Genomic DNA, 20799 nt, shown 5'->3' with positions numbered 1-20799 from the left:
TTACCCCACCCCTTTGCTACCCTCTGTTAAGACATTCCTGGAGGCAGATTTTCTCGCAGATCCATCCATGTTTGACCAACACACTCAACGATGCATCAAGTTTATTTATCTGTAATTTAACATGAACAAATTTAAAGGCTTTTCCTCCAACCTGAGATAGTTTTGAAGTCTTCCACATCGGTCACTTCTTCCCATGCACCAGTCTCGTTGTCAATCCGTTTGTACAACACGAACTCGTAGCCGTGTAGGCCGGGAGAACTGTGAGTGAATGACATCTTAACCTCAGCTTCAAATTTGAAAGTTTCGTGACTGTTCGAAGAAATTTCAATCACGTTGCTAACGAGAGCCTCGTGCTCCTGCAAAGGCGGTGACAGGACCGTGGGTTTCCATCGATGAACCGTTATCAGGGTGGGCTCAGATACAGCATCACGAGGAAAAGCTAGATGTACAACCCCTAGCTTGATGTTCCAATTCACGTCCTCGCTAGTGAGTGTTCCTCTGAAAATAATCACAATACCATGAATGAAAATGAAATCAACTGGATAGAAAAGAGATTTTTTCGCTGGAATTGTAATCCATAATGTCATCAACACTGCCTTCATTTTGGTTCAGTTTTTTTGTCATAATTCCTGGATTGCAAGCTGACTGCCAGGCTTAGGTCCCGTATATCTATCGCTCTTAAACCCTTTAACTCCCATGGGTCAACAAGACAGAATTTCTCTTTACAATATCAATACAATATCAAGCAGACAAGTGATGAGAATAATGAAAAATATTAATTAGGGGATTATTAGTTGATCCAATACCAAATTCTCCGTACTAACATCACAAGAAGTATATAGCAAACAGTTAGGAGAATTACTGATGAGATCTTGGAATTAAAGGTGTAGCGGCACCCGTGTACCGCCCTTTTTTTAGGTCATGTATGCGTCGCGGATTTCTGCTCATGCGCGCTAGTTTTGTTATGTTATTGACCACGCGGTCCGATGCTAGAGCCCGGAAAGGCGTAAGTTTTTACCTTTCTGCTTGCCGTTTTCCAGATTTTCTGTATACCAACTGTACATCTGTATATCTAGTTTGACAGATTCACTTCTTTAGCGATTTGGAGATGTATTACGCGTGTGGATTTGTGATTAAAGCTATGATAATCTGTTCAAGTCAAATGGGTGTTTTGGATTTCGGACCCGCGCTGGCATAAAAGGGTTAAGAAAGTAACCGTTTCACCTAAATACACTACGGAAAATAAAATCAATTTGTTACGGTTCCAAACTTGTTTCTTTCCCAAAAGCCAACGATTTTGCCGTCCGGCGCAACCTTTACCAGCACACGTAACTGCCAATCTTTCCTTCTCTTATTTTCCTCTTTCAGCCCACATCTCAAGCGGACGTGAAGCCTTCTCAGGCCCTGCACATGGAATGCAATCGTTTTGTATGTTTCTTTTTTAATAGACCTTATGCAAGGAGAGAAGTTCTTCGGTATACTTTATAACATATGATTTCGTGGTAACTCTGACAAAATCTTACAGTTCCCTCTTATTAACATTGTATAACTATTTTTAATAGAAATGCGGCGTAAAATCATCGATCTCTCTCCAAAATGGTCTTTTTTTGGATGTCGAAAAAACCTTCGGCCACATGTTTCCTTACATCAACTTGTTATGTTTGCCCCGTGGCGATCCTTAATCTTTGCACAAACGCAAGGATCCGATTACTGGCAACTCATTCATTTTCACTTACTCGTGTATCTTTATCCTATCTGGCTCTTGTTCCTGCTCACTTTCTAACTCTTCGCCATCTTCTTCCTGAATTGTTAGTTGTTGCACTTGCCCACTAGCCTCTGGAATCTCTTCGCTACCACTGCTACTATCGAGATCATCATCATCATCATCATCGTAAGGAATGTCAACTTCATTATCATCGTCATCGTCCTCACTAGACACCTGTTCAGCTTCTAAAATAGTATAGTTTTTTTATTTGAAAAAGATTTCACCAATGGAAAGCAAATCCTGCATTTTAAAAACAATAACAATAAAGCTTTGTTCGCCCACGCCCCGTGGAATGACGAACCTTACATAACATCAACCACGCTCATGAATAACGAAAGACACTCATGTTCTCTAAAACATATTGGTTAAAAACGCCAGCAAGTACGCTTATTAAAAGAAACCTGGTTAACCACGTTTTTTATAAGCGTAATTGCAAGCGTTTTTAACTAATGTTTCCGATAGAACGCGTGTCTTTCGTTATTTAATACAGGCGCGACTTATGGTCAAAGTATTTCCTCGTCAAATACCTTTTGCTCCTAAAGAAAGGAATCCTTTCACAGTTCCCATCAAAGTTCCTCTCTGTTTGGCTTCCTGAGTGAGTATTAAAACGGGAAAAAGTTCAGAGAAACGCCATTAGTCCAAATCTAAGTAACGTAAAAGGGCTACTAAAAAAGCAAAGTATGTTAAGCCACCAAGGATAATGTAGCATGCCTGGGCAATATAAGGACAACGCCTTTGGCAAGTCAGGGATGCATCTGTTCCACAAGGAGACTGGCTGGGTAGATTTCGCGAGGTTGCTCGGTTCAACCAATAATAGAGCGAAATACAAACGAAAGTTAATGATCGCACTATCATACTTACCAAACCAAACTCACAAGAACTTCGTAATAGATCTCGCTCAACGTAGAGTCTCTATGGCTTAATGGTAGAGCATCGGAGCGCGGAATCTGAAGGTTTGAGGTTCGATTCCTCATGTCCCTCCTTTGTCCCACGCTCGTGACAAGATGAAAAACATATATCTCTAAACTAAAACCCGTTCAATTTAATGTAATGCATTGATCGATTAAAGAACTTTGTCATACCTTTAACAAACTCTCATACTTCTGTTTCTTCTTCTCTTTCATCTGTGATGTAGCCATGTCTACAAGAGTGGTAAGAATGTCGATTCTGTCGCGGTCTGACATCCTTTCCTTGTCCCTTTTCCACTTCTTTTCATAAAATCGAAAGGCTTCGTTATTGTACTTTTCGGCCTTACTTTTCTCGCGAAGCTGTTTACAGAGCCTACAGAGAGTTTGCAGAATTTCGTCTCTGGCGGTGTCTGGTAACCTTCTCGTGTCGGGTGAATTCCACGCGCCTTCATAAAACCATAGAGCTTCTTTCTGGTATCTCTTCTTTGTTTGCAGGTCGCCAAATTCATCAAGCCTTTCATTTATTGAATCAATAACTCGCTTGTTGGCAGGAGAAAATTCAAACCCTTCGAAGGCTCTTTCTTCGTTCCAGTAGCGCAGATAAAAGTCGAATGCTTCTTCATGGTTGCCACAGCCATAGGTGTTTGAAATTCCCTGACTTTTCCCTGACAAATGTAAAATTTCCCTGACCAACTGAATTAACAATTTCACAAATTAGTCCTGATAATGGCCTCCAACCTCCCCTCACAGCCATCCTCTCCACCCATTTATTAATGCTTTCAGCAAGACACACGCAGCGTACATGAATTGATAGTTCCTTAACGTAACATGGAAAAAGGATTGATTTTCTTGGAAACCTAACATCAGTTTGTCGTTCAATTAAATGAAACAATATCCTACTAATCCAACATGTGTCATGTCCTTGAAATGTACCAAAGAATTTGAAATGTTAGAAAACAATGAAAACAGGAAAAAGAAAGTGTGTGATTTCGTTCACAAGCCAACTTTCTTGCACTACAAGGGGAAACGATATGCTTATCAGGAATTTATCAACTGTACTAAACAATATACATGAGTAACAGCAACATCACAGAAAGTTAAGTGTTAGCATCTTTCATCACGAAGAGGCCAAGACAAGATGAATGACAGCTCGCATTCTTGACCATACAAAAAACACCACTGAGACGGCAGTAAATAAATTAGTACTCTTAAAATTTCACTTTTCCCTGACTTTTTTCAAAGATGTAAATTTTCCCTGACTCAAAGTGAAATTCCCTGACTTTTCCCTGACCTTGAAGAATTTTTTTTTCCCTGACTATTTCCTGACCTGTGGCAACCATGTTCTTGTCGAAACTGATCTTTCCTCTTTCCTTTGAGAAGCATCGCTTCGTAGCTCTCAATGATTCTGACCACCACCTGGCTGTGGTTTCCTTGGCCCAGAGACTTCTCAATCTCCCATGCTTCCTCATAAAACTCTTCCGCTTCGTCAAAGTCATCCAAGCTTCGACAAATCTCCCCCATTTGGAAAGCACTTCGTGCAGTCCAAGGGTGCCTTCCCAAAACGACCTTCCGGATCTCGTAACCGTTCTTTATAGGTTGGTAGGCGTCTTTAAAGTTTTGCAACCACCAGTATTGCAATGTTTCGATTGTACAGAGCAGTGTTTACCATGCCTGGAATTTTTAATTTCTTCAGTTAGAGAACTCTTAGGCCTCTTTGTAGTATTCGATTGCCTTTTCAAATTGTTTCTTTCCTTCATAAACCGTCTCATCTGTCCTTTGAAGAAGGGCATGTCAAAATGTTTCATTGAGCCAGAGAGCTGTTGGCTCATCTCATATCGTATGCTCTCATGTAGTACTTTATGGGCTCGTCATGCTCTCCTAACTTGTTGCGGCAGTTTCCAATGGCGTTTAAGCACCTTGAAGTGCTTGTGTGGCTATGAAGTACATTTTCCATTATCTTCAGCGCCTTGTGCAAAATCCTCAGCGACTTTACCATAATCCCTGCTCTGTAATACACTTCACCCACAGGTAGGAACTCTTGGCCAACCTAAAGTAATCTGTGCTCTTAGGTTCCTTCTGTGCTTTGTTAAGCGACTCTTTTGCCTCCTCGCGATTGTCAATGTTCTCTGCCATCCTTCAAGTTTAAGAACCAGCTAAGTTTCTCGGCATTTTAGCTCCGCTCGAAGCAGGGAACCTACAAAGACAACAAGGGAAACAAATTTTTCTCTCCCTCTAAGTTTTATGCACACTTTTAACCAAAGAGCGTTTTTATTTCTTCTTAGAATGTCAATGATGGTAAACTTAAGGAATTTTCCCGGAAAGTCTGGATAGGGACGCATCTGCATCTTCAAACCTTGACCCAATTCTGGAAGTTACCCTTTACAAGATAAAAAAAAAAAAAGATGCGTATATTTCAACAAACGACCTTGTCGAGTCTCGTCAACAAAACGGAGATTAAACATACCGAATCTTAATTCATATACTCTGTATAACTTCATCGTGAAAGATTCTTTGGGAGTTTAAACAGATTAGAACAAAATAAGAAGGCTATAACCTCCTTACACGCGAAGGCTATAACCTCCTTACACGCGAACTTCCAGTTATCAACATTACGCCCCATGTAAGGTAATCCAGGACAGTATTAGATTCTGGATTCCACGCTGTGGATTCCGGATTCCAGGTGCTGGATTCCGGATTCTACCGTTGCCGATTCCGGATTCCAAAACACAAAAGATTCCAGATTTTAGTTTCTGGTTTGCCCCTAATTTTCGCATTGCGTTTTCTAGGAATGACTTCAATAGCGGATTTCGCTATTGAAGGACATGTTTGTGAATGCATGTTTGTCTATTCATATTTCCTAACAACATTTGATAATTATGAGAAATGTATAACAGCAAATTAAGGGATAAATTTTTGTTGCAGGAATACCTGTTGAGACTGTCCGTCTCTTAAGTCCATTCATTCCACATCTTTTTAGCAACTCTGAAGAGGCAAGGCCGCATTTCTTTCATACAGGTTCCTCGAGTTTCTTCAAGTGATTTAATAGTAACAAAGAACTAATAGTTCAAATCTTTGCGTATCATTTTTAATTTGTAAATAACTGTTAGACTAAAAAGTTTTTTCTAGTGCAGCATAACATTGTTCCGACTGGGAAAAGATGGCCAATTTTTTAAATATAAAATTGACTTAGAACTGCAAGAAAACAGCTCGAAAGTATTTCCCTATCATCTCAAATTACTTTTTAAACTTTCCTTTTAAACAAAAACCGTGGTATTGAGGCAAAAATTTAAACTGGAATATAATTTTAATGACACCCCGAGTAAATCGCGGATAGAAAAGCTTGTTTTCCTAGATGTAATTTGCGATGGCTTTCGACGAGATTGCGCATAAAACGGTCTTAAACCAATTTAACTATACTTAAACATTTGAAAAATCGCGAAAGATCTTCATTTACACGGTAATTTTTGAAGAATAACAGATTCTCTTTTCTATGCTTCCTTTTTTCTTTAAAAGGTTAGCCAAGTCATGTCGCATTACGTCGGCTATGAATCCTTCAGAGCAAAGATTTTATAAGGTTTCAGATGGCCCGCCGCTATTTTTTTTTTTAGAAAATGTTGTTTGACCTTAAAACCTGGTAATATCTTATCTTTGTCGCACCGAGATATGATGTCTCATGAAATCTTAAATTTGTTATTCCAAATGCCAAATATCAAAGGAAGCGGTTTACGTGCAAATGCCGAACATTCGACCTCTAAATAGACCTTTCCTGGCTCCCATAAATATCCATATATAACTTCGTTCAAAGTTTATCATAATTGGAAAAGTGTGGTCCGTCGCCCTGATAAGCTCACCCCTGCTAATCTTGGAAGCGACACTTCCCTTTCACTCTCCCTAGCTGCTCTCTGATCCTCTGGAGTTTAATCCGCATCATCTCCAACATCTTCGTCATCAGGGTCACCATTAGCAAGCCTGCAGAGCCTTTTGTCCTCCTCAGACGTTAGAGTGATGCTTGAACCCTCGGCAGTGAATCCCAAAACTCGGGTTAGAATGAAGTTGGGTGAGTTCCGATCACAGACATCGCCGTTCAGCCACTGAAATTGTACTTTCTTACGTAAAAAATTGCCTCCATCTACTTCTAATTGAACGTCTTGTAAGAGAATAGCCAGCCAGAAAGGTGAAATCTCACAGCAATGATATCCTTATTATGGTAAACAGTTTGTACCCGCACAGTTCAACCCTGCAGTACGACATTAGCATCTTTTATTTGGTAGGCTGTTGTTACGTCTTGGCAGTCTTCCGATGAGGCTGTGATGACAGAGGGACGCATGCTGAAGGCATATGGAAGTGTGCCAGTCAACTCTTTTGTCTTTGAGCGAATGTTTTCCTGTCGTACACCTTTTCCATTTTCTCCGACAAACTCTCGCATTACGGCTTCTCGCCTTTTGCCCTCCTCTTCACTTCCTGTTCCCTTGAGAAAGAATACATGCTAGAGTGAATTTTGACAGAAAACCGTTGTCATGAGTAGCAAAAAATAAGTTCTATATTATGGCATTTTAATAGTGTTCCGCTTATAGCAATTAATTCGAATTAATCTACCTGGTCGTCGTCGTTGTTTTAGGTGATCTTGATCGTCGCCTTCGAGAGGGCGATCGCTCTGATTTTTCGATTTTTCGATTTTTCGGTTCGTTAAAATATAACAGTTAACATACCTCGGTGTACGTTCGTTGCGAGACCTTGATCGCCACCTTGGTGGAGATGTCGAAGGTTCATACTGTTCACGAAAAGGCCTGCAAGAAAAAAAAAATTAATTATTTTCGAAGAAGCCCAATTTTAAGAATGGTGGTGCGAGTTCTAGCGCCTGGGCCAGTCCATTTTTCAGTTCCAAAACTGACAGTTTTATTGTACTTCTGATTTACAAAATTATCACACCTTATTGGGCCGTGTGATCACCGAGCTCTAACAACGAGCCTCAATGCTTGAACCTAAAGTCCGGCGGTTAGCCATGGCTAAGTACATGCAAGTTAGCGCAATAAAATAAGTCTCTCATAAACAATGATGGTTTAACCAATAAACTCCAAGGAAAGACTGACATGTAACTTCTCCCTATAATATCTATATGTTTTTCAGCAAAGGGTTCATGGGAATACTCAAAATTAGCAGGTTGAAGTTGTCATCTTGATATTACACCAAAGTTTCGTAGCTAATTTACGAGGAATTGTGTAGCAGCTAGAGGGGAGAATTAATAATCAGATCTTGGAAATTAAAGGGCTAAGTGTTAATCACGATTCGAGCGGAATTTCGCGCAAAAATAAGCGATTTCCATGACCAGTGCCAGGTAAAAAATATTTAACGAGCAGAGTTTATTCAAACCTCTTGCGTAACTGATCTCAAACCGACTAAAGGCCTAAATCACTGCTAACAAGCGAGTCATGCAGTGCGTTTGTTGCGTTTCATCATTTAACGAGGCATAAAACATTGTTGCTCCATGAGATGATGAAAAAGATAAAAAAGTAGCGCAGTTTCCGGTGCCAAAGCTTGCCGTGCGCCCATTTGCCTAAAAAACCGGCGGGGAAAGCAGGCAAAAGCAAAGCATCCAAGTTGTCAATAGTCAGATTATTTTCACAGAAATTTACAAATTCCTTGATTTATGGGAAAACTAAAGCGTATCTTTTACAAAATCACATTCCAACTGTTGTTATGACAACCAGTAAGTTAATATTCACAGGACGTCATAGCGGCCATATCATTATTTAGAGGTGTTCCAAAACAATCAAATAGTGCCTATATTCATGTTCCAAGCAAATCCTGTGGGATTTGAACGCTTCAGTGATATAAACACTTTCTAAATTTGAGCACTGATTGACCACGCGAGTGAACTGCACTGTACAGTGGTTGCATGGATGCGGGTGAAAGCCGTTAATACGATTTGAAATGGATTTTCAGCAAGTGGATTCTGGATTCCCCTTTTTAGCGGGATCCTGGATTCCAAAAGCTGGATTCTGGATTCCAGAGTCCAGTATTCCGGATTCCACAAGCAAAAATTTCCTGGATTCCGGAATCCGGATTACCTTACATGGGGCGAAACATTGCTATAACTTTCTCTAGGTCACGTTCCCTGCCGGTCAAACCAGATTCTTCCTTTCCGGGACTGACCTCTTGTTGGCGGTTTTCCTTAAATTGTTGAGATTTTTGCCTACAGCGTCTTTTTCTTGGACGCTTTCAAGCTTAGAAACCCCTCCAACAAAGTCAGATTGTCCTTCGACACAAGACCCTGCTTAGCGAATAATTGGAGGCATGAGTACAAATCTTGTTCTCCTTGATCCTCAAACTTGCCCCTAAAATTAGTTTTTATGGACGATACGGCATGCCTTAGTTCTTCGGGGCTGAGTTCATCGGACACTCCTCGAAGAAGCGTTTGGAAACGAAAAGAAATGTCTCCAGAAGCCGAGATTGTCTCGACGGACGCCATTTTCGTTTGGCGTCGGTTGAGGCAATGTCGCATGATATGTGGCCGGCACCAAGTGATGTCTTCAAATTATGCAGGAGACTGATATGATTCGTGACTGACAAAAGCAATTTTAATCACGCCACCCAGGAATTGAACTTTAGTAACCGATCTCAGTTGATATTATACAAAGCAGTTCAGTTGAGAAACCGTTGTTATAAAAATTTTCTTAACAGATTAAGTTTTTCTTTTCACCTACTTTGATTAAATTTGGTGTTTTACTATTAATAGGTTCTAGGTTCCATTTCTTCCTGTAAATTACCTGCCATGGCGCATAGTTTTCTAGGAGGACTCGTGTCCTTTTCCGTCCATATCGAGACGTACTAGACCCAGGTATCGTTTCATCAGCTTCTTGCTCCTGTTGACTATCCGCTATTCAATGTCAGTTAGATGCTCAATATAGTCTGCAACAAGCTTTTCTGAAACAATGTATTTTCAGGAAACTCTTTGATTGCCTTTTTATCCTCTGCTTAAAGCTTACCCTCTTGAAACATTTATTTTATTTGAGCTCGAGGCCGATGATCATCAGGTTTGCGGCCGCTCGTAGGAGTTTTCGCACTTGGTAAGTAGTGAAAGTCGGGAAGTTTGTTGTAATCGGGATAGGGTCGTGGAGTTAGTGTAGCTGGAGAAGGACTTACAAAGTCTCAAAGTTTATACTTTCATATCCAAACTTCAGTTATAAAACAAAATTTTGTTCGCATTATCTTGTTTCAGCTCGCACACATTCAGTATCAAGATCTATTTATATTCAAACATTTTGCATTCACAAGCGAAATGTTTTGAGGTTTCTACGGCATGGGACGTACCATGAAGTAGTGAGGAGGGTCGCACTTTTATCAGTCATGTTAACGGGGGGGGGGGGGGGTTCAAGAGTTTTAAAACGCAAGGAAGGGCAAACACTTTTTTTTGGAAAAAAAAAAATCGAAAATTCCCCAGCCCTCCCCTCCAAGGAAAAGCGTACCTTCCCTTATGTAAAGTTTCTGTGAATGATAAAGCAAAAATTTCAGCAAAATGAGACGTCAGTGGGCCCTAAAATGGCAGAAATGGTGTTTTACTAGAAACCATTAATTTGACAAGAAGCTTATAACATATTTTAGGTAACATACTTCTGATTGTATGTTTCTTGTTTCGAAGGGGAAACGTTCTTAGTACAGTCCACTGCAGGACTGGGTTATAGCAAAGACTCGAAAAGACTGTCAAAGCATATCGAATTTTTTTACGATTCGTTTCCCTGGGATTTTTGTCTTTGTTTGTATATTTATATGTTTGTTTGCTTGTCTTAGCACATTAAATCTCATTGAAATGAGATCAAATTAATCTCATTCATTTTGTCAATGGCTTCACGTTTTATTCTTTTACCGCCGCTTTTTAGATCAGTGATGTAGTCCAGTCCAGTCTGGTCTGTTCTGTTCTGTTCTTGTTTTTACAATGTCTTTGGCCCATTGAAACTTTTGGAAGCTTGGAGCCTAACTTGCCTGGGATCGAGGCTGAAAGAGATTGCACATGTGCAAGAAAAGTGCTTACGGAAGCAAACCAGATTCGACGGCGGCTAGAATAGCAGTGTGCGAAAGATTTGCAAACTTCGGGTGAACCGACGGCTGAACCACAGAATCGAGGAAAGGCATGTAATAAAATTATTTGAGAGCCACATGTAAAGATAGATCAATCGGATGAGTTTGAAAAATATGAGCGAGGAGGAGTGCACTCCTCCTGAATGTCCTCGACAGGATGATTCATCATACAAAATGGAGGTAAGAAAATTTTGAAATTTTGGGATATCACCTGGTTTAGATTTCTCGACAAGCACCACCAGCTGTTTCATTCAGCGTTGCCTTACTGTATTCTTTTGAAATTTGTAGCGAAAATGATGAAAGATCTTGAAAGTATTAAAGCTTAAATTCTCAATGTTCCACAAGACACCATTTTTTGAAAACAGACTTGATCGAAATCTTGAGCGAAATGTCGTACTACATATTGTTTTCGGTGACTTATGATTTAGAGAATTCTTGAAAGATATTCGATGTGTGCAAAAATATTTTGGGCCGTAAAAGAGAAGCTGCATCTCTAATTTTCCTCAAGTATAGCAAGAGTTAAAGGGTACAGCGTACTACGTGTAATTTACTACACAGGAAATAAGTGGACTAAGTGCTTTTCACACATGCTGATGGGCCAGCTTGTATGTGATTAAAATACTATTTACCTGTGTGGTGAGGAGCAGAGTGGCTTCCTATTTCTCTGCAATGAAGAGGTAAATAAAGTTTGATTAAAGCATAGCAAAGTGACAACTAAGTTTGGTTTGATTGCATTTCAGCTCCGGTCTGCAGCAGAGTATGAAGAGGTAAGTTAGTTAGTTACATTATTTTCCCATTCGTTGCATTTTCTAACCTTTCATGGTAAAATATCACAGTTTTGAATATCGTAATAAGCAATCTAATGGAAACTAAGAAATGTGTAATGATTTTATGCAATGTTTAAAACTGATAAAAGACTATTTACCTCTGTGGCAAGAAGCAAAGTGGCTTCCTATTTTTCTGTGGTGAAGAGGTAAATAAAGTTTGATTAAAGCATAGCAAAGTGACAACTAAGTTTGGTTTGATTGCATTTCAGGTCGTGGCCCTTTCAAATAGATGGGTAGGTTACATTATTTTCCCATTCTTTGCATTTTCCAACCTTCAAAATATCAAAGGTTTGAATACTGTAATGAGCAATCTAACGGAAAACTATGAAACCTAATGATTTTATGCAATGTTTAAAACCGATAAAAAACATAAACTAGGAAGCATCAAGTGGGCAAATGTCTACTACTCTTCACTTCTGCATCCTAGGCCAGCAGAAGGATAACTCTTTTTTGGGATATACATGATTGTATAAAAGAAAATGAGATTTTTATGCGCTATATATCACTTCCGTGTAGATCTATGTTTTACAGTTAAGAGCTGAAGTGGATTAATTTTAGAATGTGCTTCCATGATAGTTAAATATACCATATTTTCTCGGTTATGAGGCGCACTCGGTTATAAGACGCACCCTGAATTTTTGAACTCACTACTTTCAAGTTGTTAAACCGAAAATTTCACCTAAATACCCGTTTATAAGATGCAACCTCAACTTTGAGCCTTTTCACTATCTTCACTTTCAAAACAATAGCGTTTTCAAAGTTCCTAATTACAGTTATGTCACCTTTTTTTAAGAAACGGCAAAAAAGTCACACTTTTGTGCGAAAAAAGTCACACTTTTGTGCGAAAAAAGCGGTATCTCTGTCACTTATAAAAGAGACAGAGATACTGTGAATACAGTCGGCCTTCTTAGAAAACAGTGTTACTCTCTAAAGCTATGTATACTAATTGATCCAGTGTAAGCTTTATAAGCGTGTCTCAGCTGGTCGAATTGCTAGTTGTAAAACTTCATTCACGGTAATTCAGCGAGCATTGCTAAGTTCAAAACAAAAATCATGCCTAGTACGCAACGTCATTCTTACAATCTGAACTTTAAGTTGAAAATAGTAGCAGAAGCAGAGGCAGTGAAATAAAATCGGGAAATTGCATGCGAGTAAGGAATATCCAAGTCAATGGTTCGCAAATGGCGAAACCAACAGCATATGCTGTTTAATGACAATAACTAGTAGCAAGCCAGAAACCATGTTTTGATCAGGGACATTCTGGAAGAAAACATTTTTCTTGAAGCAGTACATATTGATAAAAGCCAAGTACCTTTTAATGCACTAACAAAGAAAGGGCAACTAATCACAGTGTGTTTGAGAGCCACATGCAAAGACATCAATCAAATAAGTTTGGAAAATATGAGCAAGGAGGAGTGCAGCCCTCCAAATCTAAATTTTTAGGAGCATCAAATATATAAATTAAGGAAAGAGCTGCTAACAAAATTTTGGGAGATCACTTAGTTTAGATTTCTCAACCTGGACCATTAGCAGTTTCATCCAGCAAGGTGATACTGTATTCTTTTGAGATTTATTTTTATTCATGGCTAAAATGATGTGAGATCTTGACAGTATTCAAGCTTAAATTCTCTCTGTTCCATAAGACACCATTTTTCAAATACAGACTCAAAGGTCTCAGATAAGACCTTGGAATCTTGGGCAAAATATCATACTACATATTGTCATCAGCGACTTATCATTTAGAGAATTCTTGAAAGATATTCAATAATGTGTGCAAAATATTTCCAGCCGTAAAAGGGAAGCTGCATCTCATATTTTCCTCAAATATAGTAAGAGTTAAAGGGTACAGTGTAAGTTTAATTTACTACACGTTAAAAAAGTAGACTAAGTGCTTTTCACACATACTGATTGGATTGTTAAATATATGTGCATATAATAGTTAGGCAAACATGAAAGAAATCTCTCAGGCTGACTTGTCATCAATTTTGAAACATATTTCCTCTTTGCAGCAACAGAGTTTGCTAAGAAAGTTTTGCCAAACAAGTAACAAACCAGAAACCATGTTTGATCTGAGACATTCTGAAAGAAAACATTTTGGATGAAGCAGTACATATTGATAAAAGCCAAGAACCCTTTTAATGCACTAACAAAAAAAAGGCAAACAATCACAGTGTGTTTGAGAGCCACATGTAAAGACGGGTCAATCAAATAAGTTTGGAAAATGTGAGCAAGGAGGAGTGCAGTCCTCCTAATCTAAATTGGTAGGAGCATCAAATATACAAATTAAGGGAAGAGCTGCTAACAAAATTTTGGGAGATCACTTAGTTTAGTTTTTTCAACCTGCACCACTAGCAGTTTCATCCAGCATGGTGATACTGTATTCTTTTGAGATTTATTTTCATGGCCAAAATGATTTGAGGTCTTGGCAGTATTAAAGATTAAATTCTTATGCACTGTTCCATAAAGACACTGTTTTTCAAAAACGTACTTGAAGGTCTCAGGCAAGACCTTGGAATCTTGAGCGAATTATCGCACTTCAAATTGTTATCAATGACTCATGATTTAGAGAATTCTTGAAAGATATTCAATAATGTGTTCTTTAAAAGAGAAGCTGCATCCCTTTTTTTCCCTCAAGTATAGTAAGAGTTAAAGGGTACAGCGTATTACATATAATTTACTACACGTGAAATAAGTAGACTACAGCTTGGTGCTTTTCTCACATACTGATTGGCTGGCTTGTATGTGAAGAGAAGCAAATTGGCTTCCTATTTCTCTGTGATGAAGAGGTAAAGTTTGATTAAAGCGTAGCAAAGTGACAACTAAGTTTGTTTTGATTACATTTCAGGTCGTGCCCCTTTCAAATGGATGGGTAAGTTACATTATTTTCCCATTTTTTGCATTTTCCAACCTTCAAAATATCAAAGTTTTGAATACTGTAATGAGCAATCTAATGGAAAACTATGAAACCTAATGGTTTTATGCAATGTTTAAAACCGATAAAAAACATAAACTAGGAAGTATCAAGTGGGCAAATGTCCACTACTCTTCACCTCTGCATCCTAGGCCAGCAGAAGGATAACTCTTTTTTTGGGATATACATGATTGTATAAAAGAAAATGAGATTTTTATGCACTATATATCACTTCCGTGTAGATGTATGTTTTACAGTTAAGAGCTGAAGTGGATTAATTTTAGAATGTGCTTCCATGATAGTTAAATATACCTTATATAACTTATATACCTTATTTTCTCGGTTATAAGGCGCACTCGGTTGTAAGACGCACCCTGAATTTTTGAACTCGTTTCTTTCAAGTTGTTAAACCAAAAATTTTGCCTAAATACCCAGTTATAAGACACAACCTCAACTTTGAGCCTTTTCACTATCTTCACTTTCAAAACAATAGCGTTTTCAAAGTTCCTAATTACAGTTATGTCACCTTTTTTTTAACAAACGGCAAAAAAGTCACACATTTGTGCGAACAAAGCGAAAAAAATCACACTTATAAAAGAGACAGAGATACCATGAATACAGTCGGCCTTCTTAGGAAACAGTGTTACTCTCTAAAGCTATGTATACTAATTGATCCAGTGTAAGCTTTATAAGCATGTCTCAGCTGGTCGAATTGCTAGTTGTAAAACTTCATTCACGGCGATTCAGCGAGCATTGCTGAGTTCAAAACAAAAATCATGCCTAGTACGCAACGTCATTCTTACAATCTGAACTTTAAGTTGAAAATAGTAGTGGAAGCAGAGGCAGTGAAAAACAATCAGGAAATTGCACGCGAGTACGGAATATCCGAGTCAATGGTTCGCAAATGGCGAAACCAACAGCATATGCTGTTTAATGACAGTAACTAGTAGCAAGCCAGAAACCATGTTTTGATCAGGGACATTCTGGAAGAAAACATTTTTCTTGAAGCAGTACATATTGGTAAAAGCCAAGTACCTTTTAATGCACTAACAAAGAAAGGGTAACAAATCACAGTGTGTTTGAGAGCCACATGCAAAGACATCAATCAAATAAGTTTGGAAAATACGAGCAAGGAGGAGTGCAGCCCTCCAAATCTAAATTTTTAGGAGCATCAAATATATAAATTAAGGAAAGAGCTGCTAACAAAATTTTGGGAGATCACTTAGTTTAGATTTCTCAACCTGGACCATTAGCAGTTTCATCCAGCAAGGTGATACTGTATTCTTTTGAGATTTATTTTCATGGCTAAAATGATATGACATCTTGACAGTATTAAAGTTTAAATTCTCACTGTTCCATAAGACATCATTTTTTAAATACAGACTCAAAGGTCTCAGACAAGACCTTGGAATCTTGGGAAAAATGTCATACTACATATTGTCATCAGCGACTTATCATTTAGAGAATTCTTGAAAGATATTTAATAATGTGTACAAAATATTTCGGGCTGTAAAAGAGAAGCTGCATCTCATATTTTCTTCAAGTATAGTAAGAGTTTAAGGGTACAGTGTTTAATTTACTACACATCAAAAAAGTAGACTGAGTGCTTTTCACACATGCTGATTAGATTGTTAATTATGTGCATTTACATAATTAGGCAAACATGAAAGAAATCTCTCAGGCTGACTTGTCAACAATTTTGAAACATATTTCCTCTTTGCACCAACAGAGTTTGCTAAGAAAGTTTTGCCAAACAAGTAACAAACCAGAAAACCATGTTTAATCTGGAACATTCTGAAAGAAAACGGTTTTGATGAAGCAGTACATATTGATAAAAGCCAAGAACCTTTTAATGCACTAACAAAAAAAAGGCAAATAATCACAGTGTGTTTGAGAGCCGCATGTAAAGACAGGTCAATCAAATAAGTTTGGAAAATGTGAGCAAGGAGGAGTGCAGTCCTCCTAATCTAACTTGGCAGGAGCATCAAATATACAAATTAAGGGAAGAGTTGCTAACAAAATTTTGGGAGATCACTTAGTTTAGTTTTTACAACCTCTGCACCACTAGCAGTTTCATCCAGCATGGTGATATTGTATTCTTTTTAGATTTATTTACATGACCAAAATGATGTGAGTTCTTGGCAGTATAAAAGATTAAATTCTTATGCACTGTTCCATAAGACACTGTTTTTCAAAAATGTACTTGAAGGTCTCAGAAAAAAAAGCATTTTTGATGAAGCAGTACATATTGATAAAAGCCAAGTACCTTTTAATGCAATTTCAAAGAAAGGGCAACTAATCACAGTCAGTGTGTTTGAGAGCCACATGAAAAGACAGATCAATCAAATAAGTTTGGAAAATATAAGCAAAGAGGAGTGCAGTCCTCCTAATCTACATTGGCAGGAGCATCAAATTTACAAATTAAGGAATGAGCTGCTAACAAAATTTTGGGAGATCACTTAGTTTAGTTTTTTCAACCTGCACCACTAGGTGTTTCATCCAGCATGATGATACTGTATTCTTTTGAGAATATTATATTAAGATTAAATGCTCACTGTTCTATAAGACAACGTTTTTTGAAAACAGACTCCAAGGTCTCATACAAGACTTTCACATCAGCATGTGCTTTTCAAAGATATTCAATGTGTGCAAAAAAATTTTGGGCCGGTAGTTACATAATTTTACTATTCATTGCATTTTTCCAACTTTATGTCCACTTAACTCTTCACCTCTGCATCATAGCTCAGCAGAAGGATAACTCTTTTAGGGCATACCTGATTATGAAAAAAAAAGTAGATTTTTATGCCCTGTATGTCACTTACATGTAGATTTATGTTTTATTGTTAAAAGCTAAAGTGGATTAATTTTAAAATGTGCTCACATGATTGTTAAATGTATGTGCATTTACATAATTATGCAAACATGAAAGAAATCTCTCAGGCTGACTTGTCAACAATTTTAAAACATATTTCCTCTTTGCAGCAACAGAGTTTGCTCGGAAAGTTTTGTCCAACAAGTGGCAAATCAGAAACCATGTTTTTATGTGGGACATTCTGAAAGAAAACATTTTTGATGAAGCAGTACATATTGATAAAAGCCAAGTACCTTTTAATGCACTAACAAAGAAAGGGCAAATAATCACGGTGTGTTTGAGAGCCACATGCAAAGACAGATCAATTGGATGAGTTTGGAAAATCTGAGCAAAGAGGAGTGCCGTCCTCCTAATCTAAATTGGCAGGAGTATCAAATATACAAATTAAGGAAAGAGCTGCTAACAAAATTGTGAGATATCACTTAAATATTTCTTGACCAGTACCATTAGCTGTTTCATCCAGTGTTTTGTTACACTGTTTTTTTGAGACATATTTTCATAGCCAAAATGATGTGAGATCTTGGTAGTATTAAAGCTATAATTCTCTCTGTTCCATAAGACATCCGGCTGTTTTTCAAAAACGGACTTGAAGGTCTTAGACAAGACCTTGGAATCTTGAATTAACTGTCATACTATAGTTATTGTCATCAGTACTACTTGTTGTTATCATATGTGCATTTACATATACAAACATGAAACAAATCTCTTATGCTGACTTGTCATCAGTTTTGAAACATATTTCCCCTTTGTAGTAGCAGAGTTTGTGTAGAGAGTTTTGCCCAACAAGTAAACCAGAAACTGTTTTAATCTGGGACATTCTGAAAGAAAACATTTGGCATGAAGCAGTACGTATTGGTAAAAGCTGTGTAAATTTTGTTGCATCATAACCAATGAAATATATATCTGTGACATCATGGCATTATTTGTTGCTGTAATTAATACAATGTAAAGTGCTAAACATGACAGTTGGGCACAATGCTTATACATGTACAAAAAGCCGAGAGATCTCCCAATCAGTGACCTTAACTATCATCACTTTTATTTTAAACATAGTCATTTGTTCCTCTTTAGCAGGCTGAAGCTTCAGGAATGAGTTATGCTAAACAAATAATTGATCAGCTGCCATGCAATGGAAAATATTTCTTCGACAATCCACTCAAAGTTACCATCCTGGCAAATGGATGGGGGTGGAGGTGGGTTTCTTGGGAATTCGACTCAATCCTCATAAAAGAGTTGTCCAAACAACTGGCAAAATTCCCTCATGTGAAAGTCACTGTCTTGGTCCCTGAAGGTGCATGTGGTGAAATTGAGAAGAGATATGCTGAAAGTCACAATGTTACCATTGTTGAAGCAAAAAAGCCACCTGGATTCCAAGATCCAAATGACTGGCTGTACTTCCCACCAAAAGGCCTCACTACAGACATTGTCATTGGTGTGGGTGATAGACTTTGCAGAATGGCACAAACATTTAAGGAATATCACTGCTGCAAAAGTATTTTTGTTGGTTATGATTCTTTTGAAGAAAGCTTCTCTAGAGATGCAGAATGATGTCCAACCCCATCAGATTAAATTACAGACCCAAGAAAATGGTAAATTATACTTTCTGAGACTTAAATGTAATTTGAATTGTCTAATTAATTAATTTAATAGATTAATTATAGCTATGTATTTTTTCTATTTCTCTACAGCTGAACAAGACCAAACACACTTATCCAGCACGAGAGGGTGTGAAATGAACAATTATGTATTCATTTATTATTGTAAGGCATCTGCATGAAACTAAAGGATATAGATGTAGTACCTCTGCTTTAAATGAGTACTATAGGAAGCTCTAAGCACATGTACTTTGGGTTGATAAACAGTGTCCATTGTCAACACCCAGAGAGGTGTGCTCTTTTACTCAACTTCATTAAGGTTTTTGTAATTGATTTAACACAAGCCTATAGATGGAGGCTTTTACATGTACAGTATATTTACTTCAGAAAAAGTTGGCAGATTCTAGTTTATTGTTCAATGTTTTATCTATCCTTATAAAAGTAGGCTGCAGTATTCCAGGTGGGACAGTATGTAGGTCTTGTATAGCAACAGTTCAACACAACAGCTAGGCACAAGCTTTTTTGAAAATATCTGAGGACTCCAATTTTAGCTTTGTCAATTATGATAACCAGAGTTAACACTCAGATAGGTGAGCAAAGAACACTTTTACTAAACTTTGTTTGTAATGTTTGTGCACTCAATTATCATCTTAAAATAAGCTTAGAAGCTGGGGCTCTCATAGTTATTTCAGGACAAGTGAGTTTCCTTCTCTGGCTTGACTATCATAACTTGTTGCTTGTATGGGCCAAAGGCAGACTAATTCAAGAATAGATACATAATTTCAGATAATGAGCTGATAACTTCCTGTCGTGTAGACTCCCTGATTTACACAAGGAGGGCTATGGTAGTAATCATCTCCCTCTCTACCACCTTGGGAACAACTTCAATTCCAACATTCAAGTTTAATCTGTGAAATTTTGGCATAGAATGCCTGTTGATGATTCAGTTAGTTAGGGAGGCAATTAATTGTCATATGTTGTATTCCTATCTAAACCATTTCTGATGTAGCCTGTTCCACACCCTGAGTCAGTGGAGGCATGTAAAAGAATGGGCAAATAACAAACAACGATTGTGGTTATCAGAACAGACCCAAGACAATTTTTGCTTGTTTGTATTAGCCCAGAGCCTGGCTTTTTTTTCACAGACAATTGGTACTAAAAATGCCAATATTTAATGTAACTAAGTTATGCTGTTTATAATTTCCTTGGTGTTTTTTTCCTTTCTAATCAGAAAACTTTTAAAGAAATCATTGGATTTGTATTTGACTTCCTCCAGTGAATGGAAAGCAATCATGAATACTTTCAATTCTTTCTCTGTTCTCTCAAAAACTTGCTTTGCTTCCCAGCATTTAAATTGTGTTGGAGCAAGAGAACCCACAAATGCAGTAAAATAATAATGATATTAATACTGATAAGAATGATAATGATCATTGTAACAACTTTATATCTTCAGCACATTTATCAGGTGTCTCGTCATCAGAAATATTACTACCCACCAGGAGTGTTTAACATCATGATAATAAAGCTATAATTAAATTTGAGAGATTAAATTTAATTAAATTTAGGAGACAAAGAAATGTTCATTAATTAAATTGTGTCATTTTAAGGCCCCATGAGTGACAACATGTGTTGCTATCTCCCCACAATCACAAAATGAAATGGTGATGGTGTGTAATTATAATAAATGACAGGAATACTGAAAAGAACACAAATGTATTAGATAAGATTCCCAATTTTGAGGCAAGTTTTACAATTTGAACACTTTTGAAGAGTTGTATTTTGAGATCATTCAAAGTTTGCCCCTCAGATGTTTTCTTTTAACCCTTTACCCCCTAACATCAGTAT

At 37.7% G+C, this 20799-nt stretch overlaps 1 long non-coding RNA gene and 1 pseudogene across 2 annotated transcripts; one reads left to right on the top strand and one right to left on the bottom strand.

Annotated features, from left to right (window-relative positions):
• Positions 1-131: 131 nt before the first annotated feature.
• On the bottom strand, positions 132-7324 carry LOC149053473 (uncharacterized; annotated as a pseudogene). The gene is made up of 5 exons (XR_016179893.1): positions 4011-7324; positions 2848-3287; positions 2293-2356; positions 1737-1950; positions 132-498 (listed from the first exon to the last, which is right to left on the bottom strand). The product of XR_016179893.1 is annotated as an uncharacterized LOC149053473 (transcript).
• Positions 7325-10320: 2996 nt separating this feature from the next.
• LOC149053472 (uncharacterized) lies at positions 10321-16883 on the top strand. The gene is made up of 3 exons (XR_016185555.1): positions 10321-10929; positions 11490-11516; positions 14422-16883. It is a non-coding gene; the product is annotated as an uncharacterized LOC149053472 (long non-coding RNA).
• Positions 16884-20799: the final 3916 nt, after the last annotated feature.

The sequence above is a fragment of the Pocillopora damicornis genome, chromosome 1, assembly GCF_964200805.1.
Source record: "Pocillopora damicornis chromosome 1, jaPocDami1.2, whole genome shotgun sequence".
Classification (NCBI taxonomy): domain Eukaryota; kingdom Metazoa; phylum Cnidaria; class Anthozoa; order Scleractinia; family Pocilloporidae; genus Pocillopora; species Pocillopora damicornis.
The sequence above is the reverse complement of the archived record's forward strand: the minus strand, read 5'-3'. Positions and strand labels throughout refer to the sequence as shown.